This window comes from Phacochoerus africanus, chromosome 5 (genome assembly GCF_016906955.1).
Source record: "Phacochoerus africanus isolate WHEZ1 chromosome 5, ROS_Pafr_v1, whole genome shotgun sequence".
In the NCBI taxonomy this organism is placed as follows: domain Eukaryota; kingdom Metazoa; phylum Chordata; class Mammalia; order Artiodactyla; family Suidae; genus Phacochoerus; species Phacochoerus africanus.
The window spans coordinates 41,138,825-41,163,063 of NC_062548.1; the positions used below are offsets into that span (position 1 = coordinate 41,138,825).

General features: G+C 44.9%; 1 protein-coding gene and 1 non-coding gene across 3 annotated transcripts in view; one reads left to right on the plus strand and one right to left on the minus strand.

Annotated features, from left to right (window-relative positions):
- RBFOX1 (RNA binding fox-1 homolog 1) overlaps positions 1-24,239 on the minus strand; it is a 1,607,565-nt gene that overhangs the window by 1,212,541 nt on the left and 370,785 nt on the right. The window lies entirely within an intron of this gene.
- On the plus strand, positions 20,418-20,520 carry LOC125128520 (U6 spliceosomal RNA). Its single transcript, XR_007135231.1, has one exon. It is a non-coding gene; the product is annotated as a U6 spliceosomal RNA (small nuclear RNA).

The window sequence follows — 24,239 nt, forward strand, 5'->3', positions numbered from 1 at the left end:
AGATGTAATTCCATTAAGGATCTTGAGATAGATTATACTGGATTTTCTGGGTAAGTGCGATGTTATGGCATGTGTACTTAGATGAGGTCAAAAACAGAGAAAAAGATGGGAGGCTGCAGTGATGGGCTTTGAAGGTCAATGAAGGAGTCATGAACCAAGGAGTGTGGTGAACTCTAGAAAATGAAAAAGGCAAAAAAAAGGGATTCTTCACCCCAGAGCCTCCAGGAGAAATAGAGCCCTACCAACACCCCAATTTTAGCTCCAAAAGATTTGTTTCAGCTTTCTGATCTCCAAATTATGAGATAATACAATTATTATTGCTTTAAGCCACTGAGTTTGCAATCATTTGTGACAACAGCAATAGGACACTAGTACAGGAAGGATGGGAAGTTCTGAGAACAGTGGTTCTCCCTCACGCAAAGACTGGCCTTTTGGCCCTTCTACCAGGCAGTCACATCTGAGTTCCATGAGAACAGTGGAGGGAGACTGGGAGGCAGGCACCTTTGTGCAGTGTCTGTTGGAAGGAATAACTGAAATGGAGATTTCACATTGACAAAGCAGAATGCTTAAGGCAAAATAAGCAAAGCTTCCCAACTTCTTGTTCTTGAGTCTTGTCTTTACCTCTGACCCCTCTTCTACTCTACCAGCCACGCTATTGGCTGGATCTATACAATACCTATGCATTTCACTGCATCCACTGCCCCACTTGGGACCAAGCCACCATCACCTGCCACCTGAAACACTATAATGACTCTCAACAGGGCTCCCTGCTTCTGTCTTTGACTTCTCTCTTCTCAAAAGAAGGGCCAGAGGGCTTTCATTACACAAATGAAATCGAGTCTTTCCTCAGTAAATATTGTTCTCATTGACAATTTCAGGACACAAGCTTCCAAGTAATGGTGATGATGATGATGATGGTGATGATGGTGTTGATGGTGATGATGGTGGTGATGGTGACGATGGTGATGGTGGTGATGGTGTTGATGGTGATGGTGATGGTGGTGATGGTGACGATGGTGACGATGGTGACGATGGTGGTGATGGTGATGATGGTGGTGATGGTGGTGATGGTGGTGATGGTGACGATGGTGGTGATGGTGACGATGGTGGTGATGGTGGTGATGGTGATGGTGATGGTGACGATGGTGGTGATGGTGACGATGGTGGTGATGGTGACGATGGTGGTGATGGTGACGGTGGTGATGGTGGTGATGGTGGTGATGGTGGTGATGATGGTGATGGTGACGATGGTGGTGATGGTGATGGTGGTGATGGTGATGATGGTGGTGATGGTGATGATGGTGGTGATGGTGGTGATGGTGACGATGGTGGTGATGGTGACGATGGTGGTGATGGTGACGATGGTGGTGATGGTGATGATGGTGATGATGGTGACGATGGTGGTGATGGTGACGATGGTGATGATGGTGATGATGGTGGTAATGGTGGTGATGGTGGAAAATGTATTGAATATTATGCATCAAGCACATGTTTAAGCACTTCTTTACATTAACTCTTGAACACAAATTCATAAATCACTATTATGAACTCCATTTTACAGATGAGAAAACTTGTAACAGGAGTACCAGAAGCTCAAATCCCAATGACTGTTGGCTTCTCATCACTTTCAGACTAAACACCCAAGTGCTTGTAATGTCCCCCAAACCCCAATGCCTCATTCCTTCTTACAGCCCTTATTTACCCTGTGACTTCACCTTCCTACTCTCCTCCCTTTAGGTTCTGCCTCTGATCCTCCAGAATCCCTAACACCTGTCTGCAGATTTCTCTGACTCCTGCCTATTCACACACCTAGTCTGATACCCAGTCTGGCTGCTGAAAGGCACCACATCATGCTTTCTGCACGTAAATCCTGGCCTGGACTTGGACTATCATTACAGGTCTTTTGCTTCCTCTTTCATGGCTTTGCATAAGCCTTGGGAGGCTTACCTTTCTATATTTCCTCTGTCAGCTGACATAGTACCCAGCTGGCTCCCTGTGCTAGAATTGGGTGTCACTCCTGATTCTCTGCACTGTATCTATATCCACAGAACCCTCCATTCTCTCTCCCAACTTTAATCAAAAACATCTGCTCCTCTCCACAGAACCACCACCACCCTTGACTTGTTCAAACACCATCTCTCCCCATGGACACCAACTCAGGAGCTTCCTAGCCAGCCTCCCAGCCTTCACCCCGCTTCCATTTCATACATTGCCCACAGTAGAGTCGGAGTAAACTTTCCAAAACACAAAGTAAACTCTGTTTACAATCGCTCAGTGATTCTCCATAACTTACTGGGTGACATTCAAACTCCCCCTGTGACCTTCCTTCTACCTGGCTGCTTTCCTCTTACACGTGTTTGGTCTCACTCTCCACAAGTCAGCAGAACTTGCAATTCCCAACACACTTGCTGTTTCCTGCCTCTGGTCCCTGGCATGGGCTATTTCTTCTGCCTCTCATGTCTTCCCTGCTTCCCTCTTTCCCATGCTATTCCACTTAGTTTGCCTGGAGATCTTTCTTTTCCTGCCACAAAGTTCTCTTCCAGCACCTTTTCTATAAAGCATCCCCCAGCATTCTGCCTTTGACCTCTTTAATCCCTCCTTCCTTGGCACAAGTTCTGATTCGTGACATGTCTACATCAAAGCATGTTGTAAATGCCTGTTCACATTATCACTCCTAACAGAGTGTGAGCCTCCAAAGAGTAAGGGTCAAGACTCAACTCTTTTCTGCATTTCTTGAAACACAGCATAGTGCGGAGAAACTTAACTAGCACAGAGTAGTCATTGAAGTAATACTTACTGAACAATGAAAAAATACATGCACATGAATGAATGAAGAATGGCTTGTTTGCTCTTGAGAAAATACCAGGACCTATAGGTGGAATCTGTAGAGAAGCATATACTGAGTAGATATGAGAAATGACTTCCCAACCACTCCATTATTCATTAACGGAGAGGATGGCCTCTAGGGGCCACCATGGAGCCCCAAGTCATCAGGGCCAGACCAGGATCCCAGCACCGTGAAAAGGTTGATCCCAAGGTTCCGCAACTTCTTCATGACTCTCTTTCCCACATTCCACTGAAGCTCTCTCCAAAGACTCATTTTAAACATTTGGAATTTCTTTAATGATAATTAAAATGCAATAGCAAACACAGTCGGCAATCCAAGGCTGCTATGACATTTTGTAACTAATAATTGAATAAGCACCTTAATTCCCACCCTCAGCCCCCACAACATAAGTATGCCTGCAGAGACAGTGAGAGGAAGATGCATCCTGCTCTTTCAGGTAAACTGCAGAGAGCAGGTGCATCTCGCCGAACACATGTGTGCCCCAGACAAGGCTGGGTGTGCGCCACGTCCACAAACCAGATCACATTTCCAATGCACTGTGATCGAAGAAGTCTTTACTACTTCCTGCAGGATGTTTTGATAAAGCTAATAAATCTCAGGGAAGATAAGCAATCGCAGCCTAATTTGTGTGTTGAATTAATTCAGACTTCAGATCATCAAACTGACTTAAAAATAGAACATCCTGTAGTCTACAGAATAAAAAGGATTATGCCTGGGAACTATCTATACATAAAGATTTTTTTTTATTTATGTAGCTCAGTGAACACACCTCTCGTTGTTGATTTCAGGACCTGAGTAGCTGCCATGTAATAGTAACAATAACAAGGATGAGAATGATGAAGACGGTGATGATGGTGGTGAAGACAGCAAATTTATGGTGAAATGTGTGTTAAGCACTTGACACATATGAACTCCTAGAATGATCATAACCAACTTAAAAAGTACCAGAACTGCTCCCATTTTACAGATGAGAAAACCGAGGCACAGAGAGCCGAGGTAACAGATTTATTCATAGAATCTGCCCATATTATACAGGATGAGAAATTAGTATATCAAGGAACTATACACACACACACGTTTATTTACATATGTAACTCAGTAAGGGCTGCTTTCATTGACAATTTCAGGACATGGCACTCCAGATAATAACAGTCGTAGTAAGAAGAAGGAGAAGAAGAAGCAGGAGCAGAGGAAGAGGAGGGAGAAGAAGCAGCAGCAGGAGAAGAGGAAGAGGAAGAAGGAAAAGAAGGAGAAGGAGAGGAGGAAGGAGAAGAAGATGACGATGAAGAAGAAATAATACCAGCAAATTTATTGAATAATAACTATGCCTCAATTACATTCTGGAGCATGTTCCTACATTTCCACCTGAAATCCTCAGAATTAACCCTATAAATTATCAGTGTTACCCTCACTTTATGGATGAGAGTGATTTACTCAAAGTCACACATCTGGGAGAGGGTGGACCAAGGGTCTGCCGCCAGCCCACGTGGCTTCAGGGTCTGTGCCTTAAACCCTTACATCACCACGGTAAGAAAACTGCTTGCCACAAAAATACGTTCCTCGGAAGCTCCACACTCTCCTGAATATTGTTCATTATTTGCACGAAGGCATCAAGGTGAATTTGAGACCATTCCATGCAGATTAATGAACTCCATGTCTGCAAAGCAGCCTCTCTATTTCACCCCTTGCATCTCCTGACCCGTAGGCTGGCTGTCCATCAGCCCATCTCTGTTCTCACAACTTTAGTCATATGAAATACGCCAAAGGAGGCTGGGCGGGGGGTTCAGAGCTACTGCCCGGTACTGCTGTGCATATTTCAACTACGTGTGACAGGTTTCCTACAGGCTGGCGTCTGGAGTTCTCGATGCCAAGGAGAATCATGTCAGCTTAAGATGCTGGTGATGATGAAGAAATACTCTGGTCGGCTTCTGTCACCTGGGGCCCTCAGGAAGCCTGCCAGCGGGGCTGGAGCATGTTCCATCAGGGAGGGCCCATACATCAAGGCCGCCAGACATTCGCTTTATAAGATTTAATATGGAAATACTATACTTAAAAAGATTTATAGAAAAGTCTCTTTCGCCATTGTTATCGGGTTTCCATGTCTCTCTATAGCAATATCAACTCTTTCCAAGCTTGCGGTATCAGCAGGGCCAATCTATAAGAACTCGACTATCTGGAGTTCACCCCTCCACCCCCATCCACAGTGGAATCACAGAAACTCAATTATGAAGGGAGAAAAAAACTGAAAAGCCGAAATCGTGACAGAGAGTTGGTGTCAGGATGTCAATGCAAGAGCTGTGGGGCTGGCAATGGACCCCCGGACGCTCAGGAGGCTTAGACCCCAAGAGGAAGAGCCGGATCCTGGCTGACCCCAGCATCTGAGCAAAGGTCTTCCCAGGGGTGGACACAGGCTTGGCCTTTTCTCCTTCATTTCCTGCTTTGAAAGGACCAGGCACACCTGGAATTTCAGAGCAGCTCTTGCCAAAGCATTCTCAGTCTCAACGGGTATATTGGGGTGGGGGCTTCTCCCCTTCAAAGCCTGCCCTGCATCAACTGAAAAAAAGAAAAAAAAAAACCCAACCTAGAAGTTGAGAATTACGTATTCTTTGGCAGACAAAATTCAGGGCTTAAGCCTGGGATGCAGCCTCTCAGATGGTTCTGAGGGACAACTGCTCCGAAGAAATAAGGAAGGAGCCAGGATTCCTACGAGCTTTTGCAACAACGACCAGGTAGACTGTCCAAAGATGACTGTCAATTACAGACAACTAGACATCTCAAGTTAAGGAAGTTAGTGCTTTTCTACGTCTGGAAGGAAGCAAGGGTCCAAGCTCCTAGAAATCATTCCTGTGATGTGCCTGTCAGCTCTCTGGGACCAGCATCCTGCTTCTGTCCTCGGGGTACAGAGCTGGGAGGACTGCAGGGGCTGAGGGCTTGGCAGCAGGCAGCCCTGTGTTTGCATCCTGAGTTCCCACAGGGCTCACCGTCTGGGTGGCTGTCATGTGACGACTTGATGGCTGCAACATCGTTTGTTTCCGCATGTGATATGGCAGGCAGCATTTTGTCATTCACCCCTGGTTTCTCTACCTCTAGACCCTCCCTGCTCTCCTCCTGCTCTGCTTCTTCCTCTCTCCTTCCAGCTCTCTCTGCTGCTTCCTTCCCTTTTCTCTCCCAACTCTGCTCTCTCTCCATCACTCTGTCTCCCTTCTCTCCTCTCTCTCTCCCTCCCTCCCTCTCTGTCCATTTATCTCTCCCTCTGCCCTCTCGGTTTCTCTCCATCCTCCCATCTCCTTGTGTATCTCTCTGGATTTCCAGTGTGTGTCCTTCTCATAAAGAGAGAGATAAGAGAAAGAGAGAGAGAGAAGGAGAGAGAGAGAAAGGGGGAGAGAGAGGACAGCTAGCTACAATACAAACTAAAATAAAATGAAAAAAGGCCAACAAGTTTCTAACAGTCAGCAAGAGGAAGTGTGTGAAGTGTACGTAGGTGTTGGTGCCGCCAGGGGCTGGGAGGCAGGCAGGCGGGCAGGAAAGACTGAGGCGTGATCTACTCCTTTTGGAAAAGGTGACTATTCAGCCAATGTCACTGAATTGTATACTTTAAAATGGTTAACATTATGTTATGCAAATTTGACCTCAATTAAAAAAAAAAAAGCCAAAAGACTAATGGCGATTAAATGCTTTATCCCTGAAGAAGGAAGGGAAATTGGAAATCCTTTTTGAAATGGAAGCAATTTCTCTTTCTCTCTCTCTCTCTCTGTGTCTCTCTCTCTATGTCTCTCTCTCTGTCTCTGTCTGTGTGTGTGTCTCTATGTGTGTGTGTGTCTCTGTCTATCTCTCTTCTCTCTGTGTCTCTGTATCTCTGTGTCTTTCTGTCTCTCTCTCTCTGTCTCTCTTCTCTGTGTTTTTGTGTGGGTCTGTCTCTCTGTCTCTCTTCTCTGTGTCTCCCTGTCTCTCTGTCTCTCTCGCTGTCTCTCTCCTCGCTTCCCCTTCCCTTCTTCCTGTATCAATGGATTCAGTTTGGTACAACCCCATCAACCAAAGTGGCTACGGAATGCATCCAACTGTTTTTACAACAAAAGGATTTTCTTCACAACAACATAAATCATAATGAAGAGAACCCCTGCGCTAGATATGAGCTTGTCTGTCTTCCATAGGGCGTTGAGGTTGTGAGTAACCATTTCTCTCCTGGCTCCAGGCACCTGCTCTACAAGACACAACACACATGTGGCCTCAACCCAAGCTGGCCAGAGTGGGGGCGAATAGAAAGCAAATTTAAAGCTATACCAAAGCCTCTAGATAACTGAAACACTCAGGAGAGGCTGTTCATTTGATCAAGAGTATTTATAAGAGGGGAGCTCCCATCATGGCGCAGTGGTAACAAACCCAACTAGTACCCATGAGGACACAGGTTCAATCCCTGGCCTCGCGCAGTGGGTTAAGGACCCATCGTTGCCGTGCGCTGTGGTGTAGTGGCAGAGGCGGCTTGGATCTGGCATTGCTGTGGCTGTGGCGTAGGCCGGAAGCTGTAGCTCCAATTCCACCCCTAGCCTGGGAACCTCCGTATGCTGTGGATTCGGCCCTAAAAAGCAAAAAAATAAAAAAATAAAAAATAAAAAGAGAGAGAGAGAGAAAGAAAACGATGACGTTAGAGCCTTTCTCTTCCAGCTCAGCCATCAATGCTTTGAAGAGAGCCAAATGCTGCCTCCTCCAAACTCCTGGCTTCCTGACCCGACCTGCCTCCCACTCTGTTTGGGAACATGGCTGACTTGCCACCCTAAAAAGAGAACCTGGACAGAAATCCCCGGCTTAGTTCTCTACTAAAATACCAGCTTCACATTTGTAAAAAGTGTATTTTTTCAGATAATCACATCATTTTGCGCCCACTATAGAAGTTACGTATGTTCATTGTGGAGAATGGGAAAGATACATAATAGCATGGAGGAAAACCATTAGACGCACCCATAATTTCAACACCCAAGGGAGAGCATTTAATATTGCAAATGCTTCTTTGTGGCATTCTATTCCGAATCTTGACTTAGATGCAGATAAACATAAATATCTAAAAATAGCCTTTTTAAGAACGGAAATTGGATCGCACTGCAGAGAGTACTGTGTGACTTGTTTGCGTGCTTCCCTTTAATAGTATCCCAGGAACATTTTTCCATCTCATTAAACATTGTCCTAAGGCGTCATTTATAATGGCTGCAAGGTCATTTCATCACATACAGAAAGGAAATGTAATTTGTTTCTTCAAATCTCTATTGTTGAACATATAGGGGGGTTCATGTTTTTTAACATCATAAACAATGTTGCACCAAGCATCTCTGTAGATAAACCTCTGTACAAAGTTATAAACCCTCTCCTCCATTCTCATATGGGTGTACACACACATACACACCCCTCCTGAGGTTCATACGTGTTTCTCAACCTGGTCACTGGTGATATTCAGAGCTGGAAACACTTTTCGATGAGGGGTGTCCTGTGCACTGTGACAGGTTTAGCAGCACCCCTGGCCCTCATGCATTGGCTGCTGGTGGCGTTCCTCCCTCAGTTGTGACACTAGCAATATCTCCCTACATCTCTCCATGTCCCCTGGGGCATGACTGCCCCCTGGTGAGAACCCCTGGGGTATAATAATGGATGTGCAAACCCTGAGTAGAATGGGATGCCATGTTTCCACACCTTTCCATATTCGATCTCTAAAACACACCACTCCACCAAGGAGTGGACAGTGCCCACTGCCTCCTTACCCCAGCACCTCTTATATGACACTCTGCCCTGATAAACACCTGTTCCCCAGTCCTTAAGACCTATGTCCCTGACTCTCCTTGTGTTTCTAAGATTAAGTGTGGATCCCTTAGTGTGGCTCCTTATTTCACCCTTATGATGGCCCTCTGGACCCAGGGCCTTCCTACAGCCCTGGAGCTGTGTGTTTGCTGACCTTCCACTCCATGGCTGGTCTTCCAGGACAGGCTAGCCTTCTCCAGTCCACCTGTCCTTTCCCTGTCTCCCTTCTGACCTTGATGCCCTGCCCCCTATCGATAGCGAGAAGCCCCACCTCTTACAGGGATAATGCCAAGATTTATTATCATACTTTTTTTTAAGGGCCTCACCTGCAGCATATGGAAGTTCCCAGGTGAGGGGTGGAATCAGAGCTGCAGCTTCCAGCCTATACCACAGCCACAGCAACATCAGATCCAGGCCACGTCCGTGACCTACCTCATGCTCAGGCCAACATGAGACGCTTAACTCACTGAGTGGGGCCAGGGATTGAAACTGCATCCTCATGGATATTAGTCAGGATCTTAACCCACTGAGCCACAATGGGAACTCCTATTATTATACTTCTAAAAAGCATCCATTCAGACTTCAGAAGCTAAAATGTTGGTTAGAGACACGTGACAAATACTTATGTTATCATCAGAGAAAACTGGGTAGAGAGAGGAGAGACAGGAGAGAAGTAAATACGAGCAACCCAAGGGAGGCAAAAATGATATAAAAGGGGAGACCTGGGTCCCCCAGGAGTGTGGGATGGAGACAATGGCCTATTGGATGGGGCTTGTGACAGGTGGAAAGGTTGGTTAACGTGAGCCTGAGTCTGGCTGGGTCTGCAGTGTAAAACTCTGGCACAGAGATAAGCCAGGGCTGAGATAAACCCACATGCTGAAAAGGTACATGGAGAGTCCCTTTGTAGGGTTAGTGTTACAGTAAGTTCGCCCCAATCGATTTTTCATTGAAAGCACCCATGTTTCCTTCTATTCCAGTGGCAGTCATGGTGACACTGGGAGCCAGGAGCTCAAAGAATGCAGTATTATTCCCACGTTATGCAAAATACATTTGAGTCCCCTCCGTCCTCAGGACCATAATGAATCTGTCAAAGTTTGCTGAAAATCTTGTTAAAAAGTACATTTCCTTCCTCCTAAGAAGCATTCCCCTGATAACAAAACTCAGATTCAAAATTCATAACCTCCTTCAAAGTAGCACTTCTTCGAATAAAACCGTGCAGTGCTCAGAGGTGCAAACACTTTCAGATTCACATACTACACGTTCCTCATTTACCACAGCTTGTCAGATTTTCCTTTTTTTCAAGTCCGCCATTCACACAGGACTCCAGGCTCCTTTTCCCACCGAGAAGCGCTGGAGATATCGGGGCGGAGAAGTGAGATGCTTTCTGCCTCCTCCCTGAAGAGGATGCGGTCAGAGGCAAGGCTCTGGGGTGGCCGGGGATTCCTAAAATGGCATCAACGCCCTCTGGGCTCCTCCTGTTTATCCTCATGTACATTTCTCTCCAACTCTGCTGACACCCAGCCTGCATTTGATTGACTTACAAATTGAAGGATAAATTATGTTTTCGACTGCCTAGCAATTAGCCATTAAGGAACAGTACAATCACACTACAAAGACAGAAGACGTTCATATTACACCGAGGGACCCCTGGAAGAAAGCCCTCTCCCATCCTCGAGGCTTCAGGCGTCAAGGGAGTGCCCCCAGATGCAGGTCTAGCCTTTAAAATAATGACACCATATACTCCCTGCACGGTCTCAGCTTCATCCCCTGCACAAAGCACCCAGAGAGTACCAAGCACATCTTCTCCACTTCCCACAGTCATTGCCGCTGAAATTGCCTCTCTCTCTCAGAGAATTATTTCTCTGGTCTGTGCAGTAATATTGGCTCCAAGGCTGTTGATGGTGCAAAAGAATGGCCATGGAATAATGAGCGGTGCAAGGTGGGGACTTCCCTATGAGCAAACCCCAACACACTAAAAGTGAGAAGGGCGATGAACCTAGCCTGTCAGTGGCATTATCTGTAATAAGGACCATCCTTCAAGTTGCAAGCTACTTTTCCAACCTCACTCTTTTAGCTACTTTTCCAACCTCACTCTTTTATCCTGATGTAGGTTTTTGGTGGTTTGTTTTTTTTTAACCTCTCTTTAATGTTGAAAATTTTTCCAGCTTAACGTCTCATCAAAAGACTGCATTTCCTTTGTTCATCCGTGATTTGGAAACACTAATTCTTTAATGTACGTATTCTTACAGTAAAAATAAAACAACCTCATCAGAGAAGATGTTGAAAGCCTGAAAATGTATAAAGAAGGAGGAAAAAAAAAATCCCTTCATCGTCAACTCAGCCAGAGGCAACCGCTATTACTAACTTTGCTGGATTCCCAATTTCTGCCACCATGCATTTTTTAACATATATGAGACATTACCGCATGTACAAATTTGCTGAAGATACATTTTTGTTAAACTGCTCAAGAAAAAGCAGAAGAAGCTCTTGTTCATTGATTACACAGAGTTGAAGCAGGCACGCCAATGGGAGAGTAGGATAGTGAAGTTTTATGTGATTAATCGGAAATGAAGATTAAAATCACTGTTAGCGGCAAAACAGGGAAATTAAGTGATTGTCACAAACAACCTGAAACAGCCCAGTAGGATCCATTAAGATTTTTAACAGCTCAGTGAAATTTACCATCTACCTGACAGCCCCAAGGTGGGGAGGGAAGGGGAGGTGGGCTTTGCATCTTTACTTTGATTCTCTTTGCCTGTGCATTAAACAAGCAAACTTAAAAAAAAAAAAAAAAAAAAAAAACAACTGATTGACAGTCTAAGAAAGCTGCACTGACCTCCACCTTCAATTAACCCAGTTTGAGATCATGCCTATCCCTGGCACAGTTTGTCTTCATAATCTGAGATAATAAGAGTTTTCAAGGCTCCGCAAGGCAAAAATTGGTGAATGCGCGCTGTGTGCAAAGGCGAGTGAGAGGCTGGGAAGCATCGTGTCATCAATGAAGGATGAGTACGATGCGCTACCTGTAGCTACCCCAGATGTACAGGTGCACTCGTGCTCCCAGCCCAGGCAGGAGAGCATCCATCTGAATGTTTTCTGAAATGATACTGGCATGGGGCCCTCCTTAGCTCCACAGCCTCCGGTGGCTTCCTTGGTCAGGACTGCGGTTCCAGAAATTTGGTAGAAAGGTACCTGAATGAATTTTTCCTTCCTTCCTTTCCTCACTCCTTCCTAAGCTCTTTCTCTGTCCCTCCATCCCTTCAATATTTATTGAGTGGCCACGACCTGGAGGCACAGGTAGGTGATGGAGAAGCAAGGACGAACATGGCCAAGGAGGTCCCCTTGTGCCTCAGCGGTAATGAACCCGACTAGTATCCATGAAGAGGCAGGTTCGACCCCGGCCTTGCTCAGTGGATTAAGGATTTGGCATTGCCGTGAGCTGTGGTATAGGTAGGTCGCAGAGGTGGCTTGGATCCAGCGTTGCTGTGGCTGTGGTGCAGGCTGGCAGCTGCAGCTCTGATTCAACCCCTGGCCTGGGAATGTCCATATGCTGCAGGTGTGTCCCTTTAAAAAAACAAAAAAATGAACACAGCCGAATTCCAGAGGAGCCACATCTTACCACACCAAAGCACATGCCTGGGAGGTGTAAGGAAATCATGGAGTGCTCCAAGAAGGAGGGAATGTTGGTTCTTTTGAAAGAAATCAACATTTGTGTTAGAGCTCAGAAAATGGAAGGTTCCGAACAAAGTGTAGAAAATTTAAGAAAAATCACCTTGAGCTTAAGGGCGAAGGTTGGGTCATTGCAAAGATAACCCTGAGGATGGGTGGAAATGCTGCCCAGATTGGGGAGAAATGGCCACAGTGAAAGTTTTTCGGTTCTGGGAGAGGAAGAGTCCATACTCTTCTCCAAAAGTACTTTCCTTCTGGTCCTCAGAAAATGCACAACAACCATCTTTCCACATAGACAGCCTTCCTGGTTTTCAGGTAATAGTCAAGGAAAAATTCCAACCAAGGAAAGCTTACCAAGCTTGTGGAGAGATGACTGACTATCCCCAATTCTAGACGATGTGAATCCCAATCCCCCAACTCCAGACGATGTGAATCCCAATCCCCCCAACTCTAGATGACGTGAATTCCAATCCCAACTCTAGATGATGTGAATTCTAATCCCACCAACTCTAGGTGATGTGAATTCCAATCCCAACTCTAGGTGATATGAATTCCAATCCCAACTCTAGGTGATGTGAATTCTAATCCCCCTCGGATAACACTGGAATGAGCTCCCGTTTCTCACCCTACTTTACCGCCCTCAGATCTGCAGATACCTTCCCTCAAAGAGCAGCTCCTGATATGATGCCTTAGTCCTAGAAGTCTCCTTACCAGTTACTGTTGTTTCTCCGTTACTGCAATGAGAATGGTTAAGTAAAGTGACAAGACAGACCACCCAGGTGTATAGCCAGACTCAACCACTCAGTCGCCAAACCAAGACACACTAAATTGTCCCTCCAAGCTCATTACCCATGTGCAAAATTGAGAAAAGGGAAGTGCTTCCTGCTGAGGTTAGGGCCATGATGCATCACCACACCTGGTTAGTCCTCAGCCAATGTGAGTTATCCTTATGACCCAGAAATAGGATCACTTGTTACCAGCCAAAGGGACCCCTTGGGTCCAGTGAAATTTGTTTTAAGCTTTGTCCTGTGGTCCTTATATAACCTTCGTCATTCATTCATTCATTCATTCATTTGTCAAATATTTTCTGAGCGCCTTCTAAGGGTTAGGCATTACTGACACAACTTTCTAAAGGAGGAAAACACACATCTTGTCCTACAGGAAGTTTTGTTTCCTATGTGTCTAACATTAAACTAAGGAAAACAGCCAGGAAAAAGATTAAAAACCTGTTCTCTTTATTGAATCGTCAAACCAACAGATTTATGTTTGGCTAACAAACTTATTTGATCAAGCATAAAGATAGAATCAGTAGAGAGGCCAATCGGAAAGAAGGAGAGAGGAAAAGGATTAACAATGACTTTGGAGTCAGGATGAGGATGATCTGCAGAAATTTAAGGGGAGAGACAGTCACATCATAGATCATCATGGAATATGAACAGAAGGGCAGTATCGACCGTGGTACCCCAAGAAAACGGCACACCCACATACTGGAAGTCCATCAGGACTTCCTCACTGACAGCCGTGCTTAGAAACTGGGGAAACTGATCTTTAACTTTTCCTTTAAAAGCACAGTTTTAAGTTTAGGGTCCGTAACACATCAGGTGTGCCCCCACCCACTCCCAAGAAGCCATTGTTCGACGCCTTCTCATCTATTTCTGAGAATTTTCCTCTCTTCCTCATTTGTACTGCAGATTCTTTCAGGGAAAAAAAGGGGGGGTGGAAAGAAGAAACAAGATAAATAAGGGGGGGTGGGGGGAAGCAAGGAAGAAGTTAAGAATGAGAAGGAAAAAAAGGCCCACCTCTCCATCAGGCTGGGCATTTCTCCATAAAGCAGCGATGGGTTTCAAGAACAATCTGAGAATGGATATTCTGATAATCAGAGGCCTGAGCTCTATAAACTGTTGGGTCATCTTCCCAGCTCAATAAAATCAAGGGCCTGCCAGGACTGTGTTTTGATGGGGAGAAGGCTGAGAAAATAAATCCACCTAATGGAAAATTACAGGAGAGCCGTTCTTCCTTTGCATAAATGAGAAACTCAAAACTATTTGGTTGTGAGGACGTTGCTGCACATTGTTCCAAAAAGTAGACACAGCTTTTGTTGTCTCGTTACAAGATGATAAATATTCATGCCGGTGAATTACCACTCGCTAATGGCCCAATATTTGGCACACCTGTTGTGGCCCATCTCTGAAATAGCAGCGACAGTTTAGGATGACAACGCTGGCAGGTGTTAACAATGGGATATTGTGACAAGCCCAGGGAAACAACAAATCTCAAGTTCCTGATTAAACCAAGGTTTCCCAAGCAAGCCCATTTTCACTGGCACTCATCTTCAGAAACGTTTCTCATCTTTCAAACCGGGAGAGACTCTGAAGTCCCTACGTTAGCTGTCAGAACAGGCGTCTGCGTTTCCGGAGTCACCCATGTTTGGTCACACATATTCTGTGATTGCAGGGCTTACCTATCTGAGCTCGGGGGTCAGCCTCTCTGAGTTCAAAGCCTTGTGGTAACCCCATCCTAGCCGGTTGAACTTGGACATGCCACAAAAGCCACGTGGGTCTTCTTTGATGCTTTTATAAAATGCGGGGAAAAGGAGTATCAACTTCATAGCAGGGATTCTCAAGCTTCAGACCTGTCCTGATGGAGATGGGGGATGCCTTGGGCCCAGAAGGATGTTTGTCAATATTTCTGACCTAGGCTCATAAGATGCCAGTAGCACTCACTCACCCCTGCCATTCTGTGACAACCAAAATGTCTCTAGCCAGCCATTGCTCAATGTCCCCAAAGAACAAAATTGATCCTGGTTGAGAACGCTGCCCCACAGAGTGGTCCTAAAGAAAGAATGTATTACATTTAAAGTGCTCAGAACATGGTGAGGCACGGGACACCCTCCCCGTGGTCAGCTGTTATTGGCAAGATGCTGTGCCAGTCATTTGGGTGGGACAGAGGTTTCAATCAAATGAGACGCCTTCCCGTAGAGAGTGTACACAATTCTTCATTTCCTTTTTTGCACTTGTCACTCCCAGAAGGCATCTTCTTTACGGAGGTGTTGACTTGTTAATATCTGTCTCCCACACAAGAGCACAGAAGCCCAGTGGTGAGTGGAACCTTACTGGCCATGTTGACTACCACAGCCCTAAGCTCCAGCACTGGTGCAGAGCCTAGAACACAGCAGGTGCCCAGGAGACATCTGTGGGAATGGATGCAATCTATTCAGCACTAATCCTACAGAAGGGGCCTTGGTAACTGTGTATACACACACACACACACTACGTATACATTTATGTGTGTGTGTGTGTATATATATATATGTTACATATACAAATGCCTGGGGTGATTCATAAATTCAGGTATATATCAGAACATTAGGAAAAAATGCCTTAATCTACCTCTGCATGGTTTTTGTCAGCAGAAGCATCATAAAATGGAAATGAGATGTTCTCCCACTTAAAAGTCCTTCAACTTAGGAGTGATGTCATGTGGTGTTTGTCTTTCTCTTTCTGACTTACTTCACCTAGCACGAGAATCTCTAGGTGCATCCATGTTGCTGCAAATGGAATTATTTTATTCTTTTTTACGGCTGAGTAGTATTCCACTCTCTATAAATGCACCACACCTTCTTTATCCATTTGTCTGTCGATGGACATGAACTATATCCAATCCCTTCGGACAGGACATGATGGAAGATAGTATGAGAAAAAGAATGTATATATATATATATATATATATATATATATATATATATATATATATATGACTGGGTCACTCTGCTGTACAGCAGAAATTGACACAATACTGTAAATCAACTGTACTCTTAACTTTTTTTTTTTTTTTTAAAAAGCCTTCACTGGCTTCCCTTTGTCCAAGCGTCTGCACTTGATTCTCAGGATGCATCTTTTTCTCACCACTTTCCACATCATTATGGGCATCCATTGCCTTCACTAAGCGCTCACATCTTATGCTTTGGGAATAATGTTCCCTCTGCATGGAATTCCCTTCTCCTCTGTGCCCCCTAGGGACACATGTGCATCCTCTAAGATGTGGCTGCCCGTCTACTTTTCTATGGAGGGGGTCATTCCTACCTCCTCATCCTCTGAACCCTTGTAGTCCTTAGCATCACAATTCTGCCCCCACTGGACACTAATTCATCCCAAAGGTATGAAAGGACCACATATTGAGGAGCTAAAAGAAGCACGCATCAGTAGCCTACATGGGGTGTAGCCGAGCATTGTGAAAAAGATCGAGAATTCACCGATTATTAATTCCAGGCCAGGGATGAAACACACAACACATCAGCAACCCAAGCCACAGCGGTGGCAACGTGGGATCCTTAACCTGGTGAGCTACAAGGGAACACTCAAAACGAATAACTGTTTAACTAAGAAATCCCCTTCTTTTTACCAACTGCTAATGAAAGTCAAAGGTCAATTTTTGTGTGACAATAAACTGTTAATCATGCAGTTCGTTATTATTTCTTCTCAATATTTTTTTCCCAAAATTTTATAATTTTATTTATTTGTTTTTTTAGGGCTGCACTCAAGCATGTGGAAGCTCCCGGGCTAGGGGAATCGGAGCCACAGCTGCCAGTATACCTATGCCACAGCCACAGCAACAGGGGATCCAGGTTACATCTGTGACCTACACCATATCTCACGGCAGATCCTTAACCCAGATCCTTAACCCACGAGCAAGGCCAGGGATCAAACCCGCATCCTCATGGATCCTAGTTGGGTTCCTTACCACGGAGCCATGGTGTAAACTCCTGAATGCATTTCTTATTACTGGTCGCAGTAAAAATAAAAAGGTTTCAAAGACATCAGCCAACATTTCCATTTAAGAACTCAGATCTAAACAACAGAGGAGGCAGACAATCAGTATAGGGTGCTGATTTAAGGATGCACGGGGGGTTCATGAGCAGAATGACTAAATGCAAGGTATTCCCCCCCCATCAACCAGGGATCACCACAAAGCATCTTTTTAAGGGAAACACAAAAGATTAAGTCCAGGAGGTCAAGTGGAATGAAACTCCAAATGCATTATTTACCATAAAGTGTTTATGAAAGCTTTCCAGGTGAGTTCCCAATAAACATGCTCCTTCTTTTCTTAGGGTCTTACCCTCTTTCCACGAAGATTCAAGGTTTTATTCATTTTTGTTTTACCTTTTAGGGCTGCACCTGCAGCATATGGAGGTTCCCAGGCTAGGAGTCGAATTGGAGCTGCAGCTGCCGGCCTACGCCACAGCCACAGCAAATTCTGGATCCGAGGTGCATCTGCAACCTACACCACTGCTTACGGCAATGCCGGATCTCTTAACCCCCTGAGCGAGGCCAGGGATCAAACCCATGTCCTCATGGTACTAGTCAGGTTCGTTCCTGCTGAGCCACAATGGGAACTCCAGCTTCAGGTTTCTAACTGGTAGAATATGGAGTTTGCTTATTATGTGACCCCTGAGACCAGGCCACTTTTTGATTGCTTTATTAAACAAAGATTTTAGTCACTCCATCTGAAAATCGATCACCATTCAAGACATATCTTAGAACCAATGGTTTATTTTATGCCAGGTTATGCAAAAACTTTCAATAATAAAAGCTGAGAGCATATAGCAGGCCACACACATCAAAGGTGACAGAATGGAGGATAATTTTCATTTTCTCATTTTTAACTCATAAATAGCATCCCTATCCATTATTTATCTATTTTCAAATTTAATTAATGGTTCTGGTAATAATTGCATAATTTCTGTGGCCATAGCAAAGGCAGTCTGCATGTAGATAATAGGGCATTTTAATATTTATGAAGTTCAAAGTTTTCTATAAATAGAGAAATTCAGAAATTATCACCAGATCTAAAATTATATTGGAAGATAGATGAAAAATTAATAACAAAGGCATGTGTTCATTGGGAACACCCAAAACAGAAGGAAGGCATACACATCACCACGTTGATCGAACAACTCAGGCAAGACAGCCTCTTTCTGGGGGTCACCTTTGGACACATGGCTATCTCAAAGAAAGGCCAACTCTGGACCTCAGGATTATTATCATCACTAATGGTCATTTGGAAGATAATGGAGCAGGTGTTCCCGTTGTGGCCCAGTGGAAATGAATCTGACTAGTATGCATGAGGACAAAGGTTCAATCCCTCGCCTCGCTCAGTGGGTTAAGGATCTGGGGTTGCCGTGAGCTGTGGGTCACAGACACAACTTGGATCTGGCATTGCTGGGGCTGTGGTGTAGGCTGGCAGCTACAGCTCCGATTTGACCCCTAGCCTGAGAACCTCCGTGTTCTGTGGGTGCGGCCCTAAAAAGACAAAAAAAAAAAAGAAGAGGAAGAACAAGAAGAACGTAACAGAGCAAAGCTGGCATCCTTTCATTCCAGCAGCATTCCAGATGTGTTGCTGGGGCCAGTATTAGTAAACCAAGGGGCCAACATAGCAGCTCGGGCAAAGTTCAGTGAATTCTCACTCTTTGGGTTCAATCCTCACGCCTCCATTCATTCACCAGGTAAAATTTGCACAACTGCCTTGCCTCTGTGTTAGAACAGGCGTCTCTGGGATGCATGAATCCCTGTTATTTCCAGCTTGCTGCCCAGAGAGCAAGACCACCTCTGGCCAGAGAAAGCCACGAGGCGAAGAAATGCAGGTTGGCTGTTGGAAGCCAGGTTGGAGCCCACTGAAGAGGAAGAGCAGGGAGATACGGGCAGGTGTGTGGACCATGACAGGCCCCTACATAGATCCAGAGGGTTTTCCAAAAAATCCAACCATGTAGTGACAGGCTTGGCACTCTGGGTCAGCCGACCTCCAGGGAGGGGAGCGTGGCTGCACATGAAATTCGGTCACATAAGCCAAGAATTGAATCAATCATGTCTACAGAGTGAAACCCCAATAAAAACTCTGGAAACTGGGCTCAGCAGTGCTTCCTAATCAGTGAACACTTCAATGTACCAGGAGGGTAATGCATCCACCCCTGTGGAGACTGAAACTTCTGCACGTGGGACCCTCCCAGTCTGCCCTAAGTACCCTTAATCTGGGTGTTTATTTGTATCCTTTATAGTAAAATATTTGCAATAAAAGTACTGCACTTCCCTAAGATCTATGAGTTGTTTTTCACAAATTATTGAACCTAAAGGGTGTGGGGGTGGGGAGATGGGGGAGGGGGTGTGTTATGAGAAGCCCTGAATGTGTGGTGGCTTGGGAACATCCAAAGCTTATGGCTGACAGGTCAAGTGGGATGAGTCTTGTGAAGGACTCTGCCCATAGCTTGGGTCTGTGCTAACTGAGGAGCTGCTGTCAGAACTGAACTGACATTCAGGACGCCCAGTTGGTGGCAGAGAATTAGTTTCAGCACAGAGGAGCGTGGCTGGTACAACCCCCCCACCCCCAGCCCCCTGCCCCCAGGGCAGTGAGAACTATGATTTCCCCTTCCACCAAAACGGGAATGAGGTAAGAGGGCAATGGGAGCTCCCACTGTGGCTCAGTGGTTAATGATCCCGACTCGTATCCATGAGGATGTGGGTTCAATCCCTGGCCTCGCTCAGAGGCTTAAAGGATCCAGTGTTGCCACAAGCTATGGTGTAGGTTGCAGTTGCGGCTCAGATCTCGTGTTGCAGTGGCTGTGGTGTAGGCTGGCAGCTGCAGCTCCGATTCGACCCCTAGCCTGGGAACTGCCATATGCTGCACATGCGACCCTAAAAAAACAGACCAAAAAAAGACAGGGCATGACTACATTCTGGGGTTATTCATGAGATCAGTCAGTTAATACATGTCAAGCCCTTCACCAGCCCATTTTAGCCCCAGTTATGAGATGAGAAAACCCAAGGCTCAGAGAAACTAGAACGGCTTCGGCAGAATGTGGCAGAACACAGCTGCTGGCTCTCAGGGCAGGATGGTTTTCACTCCCACGGTCTGTGTCTCCTGCCTGCACAGCCTCCAGTGGTTCTCCATGGTACTTTCTGACAAAGGGCATGAGAAGGTAATGAAAATTCCATTTGATGAACTTCTTTACCAAGCAGAAATAGAACTGCAAACTTAGAAAACAAACTTATGGCTACCAAAGTGGGGGAGGGATACATTAGGAGCTGGGGGTTAACAGATACACACCATCACACATAAATAACCATCACTTCAGTAGCACATATACTAAAATTGGAATGATGCAGATATGATCAGCATGGCCCCTATGCAAGGACGACAAGCACATTCATGAAGCATTCCATATTTTCGAAGGGGGGAGTTAGTAGATACAAGCCATTACATTTAGAATGGATAAACTACCAGGTCCTACTGTACAGCACAGGGAACTATATTCAGTCTCCTAGGATAGACCATACTGGAAGACAGTGTGGGAAAAAGAATGTATGTATATAAGCATGACTGAGTCACTTTGCTGTACAGCAGAAATCGGCACAATGTTGTAAATCAACTATATACTTTAATAAAAATTATTTTAAAAAAGTAAAAAGGATACCGAATTGCAAAAAAACAAAACAGGCAACTGACAAGGACATACTGTATAGCAGAGGGAACTCTACTCAATACTTTGTAATCACCTGTAAGGGAAAAGAATCTGAAAAAGAATAGATATATATTTATATGTGTGTGTGTAACTGAATCGCCCTGCTGTATGCCTGAAACAAACCCGACATTGGAGATCAACTACACTTCAATACAAATTCCACATGCTTCCCAGGACATCCTTGTGCTTCCACACACTTTGGTCTTAGTGGCAGTCCTTGAACAAGGGTCTTAAAAAAATAAAACCTTGGGTCAAAAGTTCTTTGGCTCACCGCAGGGGGAAGGCTGGCTCTGGGTGATTTATTTCCTTGTACCTGCAAAAGAACATCTATATGCACCAACATACACACAGACACACAAAAACACCCTTGTACAAGGCTTAAAACTCTCAACTGCACTAAACAAAAAAAGAAAGTCCAATATTTGCCCCCTAAACTAACCCTAGGAATGTGGGGGTGGATCTGGAACAAAGTCATTTTCCCACAAGCAGGCTTGTATTCCTGCCCTCACCTTGCAGAGGGCACCTCAGAACGGAAAGGCAGCCAGCCTCTGGCAATGGCTGATTTCAGATGCTTCACAGGTGCTCATGCCTTGTTCTTCTGAGCAGGATCAAATCCTAAGATTTTAAACCCAAACTCTCCAAGAGCACAGCCACGAGACTCTCAAGGACAAAATGATTATCTCAGATCTCCAGAAACTGAGCCACCTGTGAAACAGCTACGGGAAGGGAAGTGTCACTTGTGGATTTTGATTTTCCCTCAGCTTTGAAAGTATATACATTTCTGGCGGGCTTAAGACACTGGCTACGTTCTAGCTGAAATCACTGCCTCCCTCTAAAACAATCATTTGGGGGCCAAGTTATTTTGTTCATTTCAATCCTTTCCTTTTTCTAATTTTTAACATTTCACGGGGTATTTTAAGTTTGTGTATCTTAAAGAAGCAATTTTTCATGGAGTTAAAACATACACTGAAAGTGCACAATCGAAGAGACTTAATTAGCACTCATATGCGTCTTAACTTTTAAGCAGAAAATCAATTTCTGGTTTTCTAGTTTCAGCATGTTTGCTACGATTTATATTTGTTATAAAACATTAGTATTGGAGGTAATGCATGAGGAGATACCTGTGAGTTCATTCATGTATTCAAACCACAGATATTTATGGAGTGACAAACGCATGCCTGGCAGTGATGTGCATTGGCGAGTAAAACAGAAAAGGTCCCTACCTTCAGGGAGCCCAGGGATGGTGGAGGAGAAATGATACCAAGAGAAAACAATAATATAAAAATGCATGTAATGATTAATCATGACAAGCACTACAAAGAAAGATACAGGGTGTGATGACAAGAGCAGCAGCATGCTGGATCATGTTTAGGGGTGAATCAAATTAAAATGCAAACAGGAAGCGATGTCATGCTCCGTGGTTCACCTGTCTCTTTATTTAACCGTGGCTTCAGCCTCCCCAGCACCTCGTCCTTTTGTCGTGGGAAGTTGCTAAACCCACAACAAAGGATGTGCTTGTAAACGTCTGAGAGTTTGAAAGAGAGAGCAACTGGCTTTGAGATCTAAGCATAGCGTACAATTCATAGAACACTCATGTGTGAGCTCAAACTATATTCTTTCCATTTCAAAAACTCCGCAAAGTGGAAGGATCTGCCTGCCATGATGGGATGGGAGACACAAGGGTCTGATCTGGAAAAAGGTGAGCCAGGAACATTTGCTGAATTAAGAACCAGAGCTTATTTTGATGGAAAATCCAGGGCATTAAAAAAAAAATAAAAAAAAAGCTAACAACTAGGACCAGGATACTAAACACATAGTAAATTCAATACAGCCCACTATGTCATTAAAAGTGTCACCTTGGTCCCTTAAGAAACACCCGTGAAGAGTTCCACTTTGTGTTAAATGACAGGACTTTCTGAAATGAAATGCTTTTCTTTTAGGGGTCTATTCTTAAAAGCTGGTGTCCACATAGAGAGACCACCTACAGTGTATGAGGATCGATGACTTATTGTATTTCCTGTGTGTCCCCTGATGGCCCCTGCGAGGATGAGATTCTTAGATGCATACAGTGCTTCTCCTTCGTGGTACTTACAACAATTGTCATTCATTCAAGATATGTCTGTTTAATGCAAGTCCCTCCTGAGAGCTGTAAGTCAGCAGTGTGGTGGCTCATTTAGAGCTATCTCCATTTCTTAAGAGGGAATATTGTGTCTCTCTCTCCCTTGCTCTGACTTGTCTGCCCTCCCCCACCCCAATTCCCATCTCTTGCTTTCTCTGTAGGTACAGACCTAGAAATACAGAAATATAAAGATAAATGTGTAAGTATAGATATGAATATAGACAACATTATAGTGATACAGCTGGAGGTAGACATAGATTAGATATAGAAGTATAAACAAAAGAAGCTCCTGTCATGGCTCAGCGGTAACAAGCCCAACTAGTATCCATGAGGATGCAGCTTTGATCCCTGGCCCCACGCAGTGGGTTAAGGTCCGGCATTGCCATGAGCTGGGCTGTAGGTCACAGATGCATCTTGGATTTGGCCTTGCTGTGGCAGTGGTGTAGGCTGGAAGCTGCAGCTCTGAGTTGCCCTAGCCTGGGAACGTCCATATACTGCAACTACAGCCCTAAAAAAAAGAAGAAGAAGAAGAAGAAATATAAAGACATGAATATAGAGTATAGCTATGGACATAGGTGAAAGTATAGATATAGAAATAAAGGTACAGAGACAGGTAAGGAGAGAGAGAGAGGTCTACAGACATACAGCTAGATACAGATCCAGATATGTCCTCTTAGCTGAGTACATGGATAGCTCCTGACCATTGATCTCAGTCACTCCCAGTCATTGACACCCAACACCGAGTGTTTGTGGAACACTCATCATTTTCTACACCTCTCTCAAAACAGTTGATCTTATTTGGACCTCAGCATCCCACTGATGGCAGCAAACTGGGTAGGCATTAGAGTCCCCATTTCAAAGATGAGAAGCAGAGGTTCTGTTTTGCCCACTGTCACAGGGCCAGTAGGTGGATCAGGCATTATAAACACACAGCTCTTGGTTTTGAGTCACGGCTCTATCTCCCCCTCCTAACATCGATCCGTCCACTCAAGTTTTCCAGCTCCCGACGGCTCCTGATCTCACAGACAAACAGCGCCTTTCAAACGCCCTTTCCAGTGATGCCCTCCCAGAATGATGTGCATCCCGGAACTGCCCATCAACAGCATCATTTTCTGACCCATCCACGACTTGGCTTAAAATAGGAATGGGATGAGCTCTTCAAAATTCTATTACCGTGGAGGCGCCAGGAATCAATAATGTGCTTTGAAAGAAAAAACAAACAAACAAACAACAACCAATGCCCCCCCCCCCCGATTTCCAAAAATAACTCCAGAAAACGGAGAAAAGAGAAGGCACTGACCTCCAAA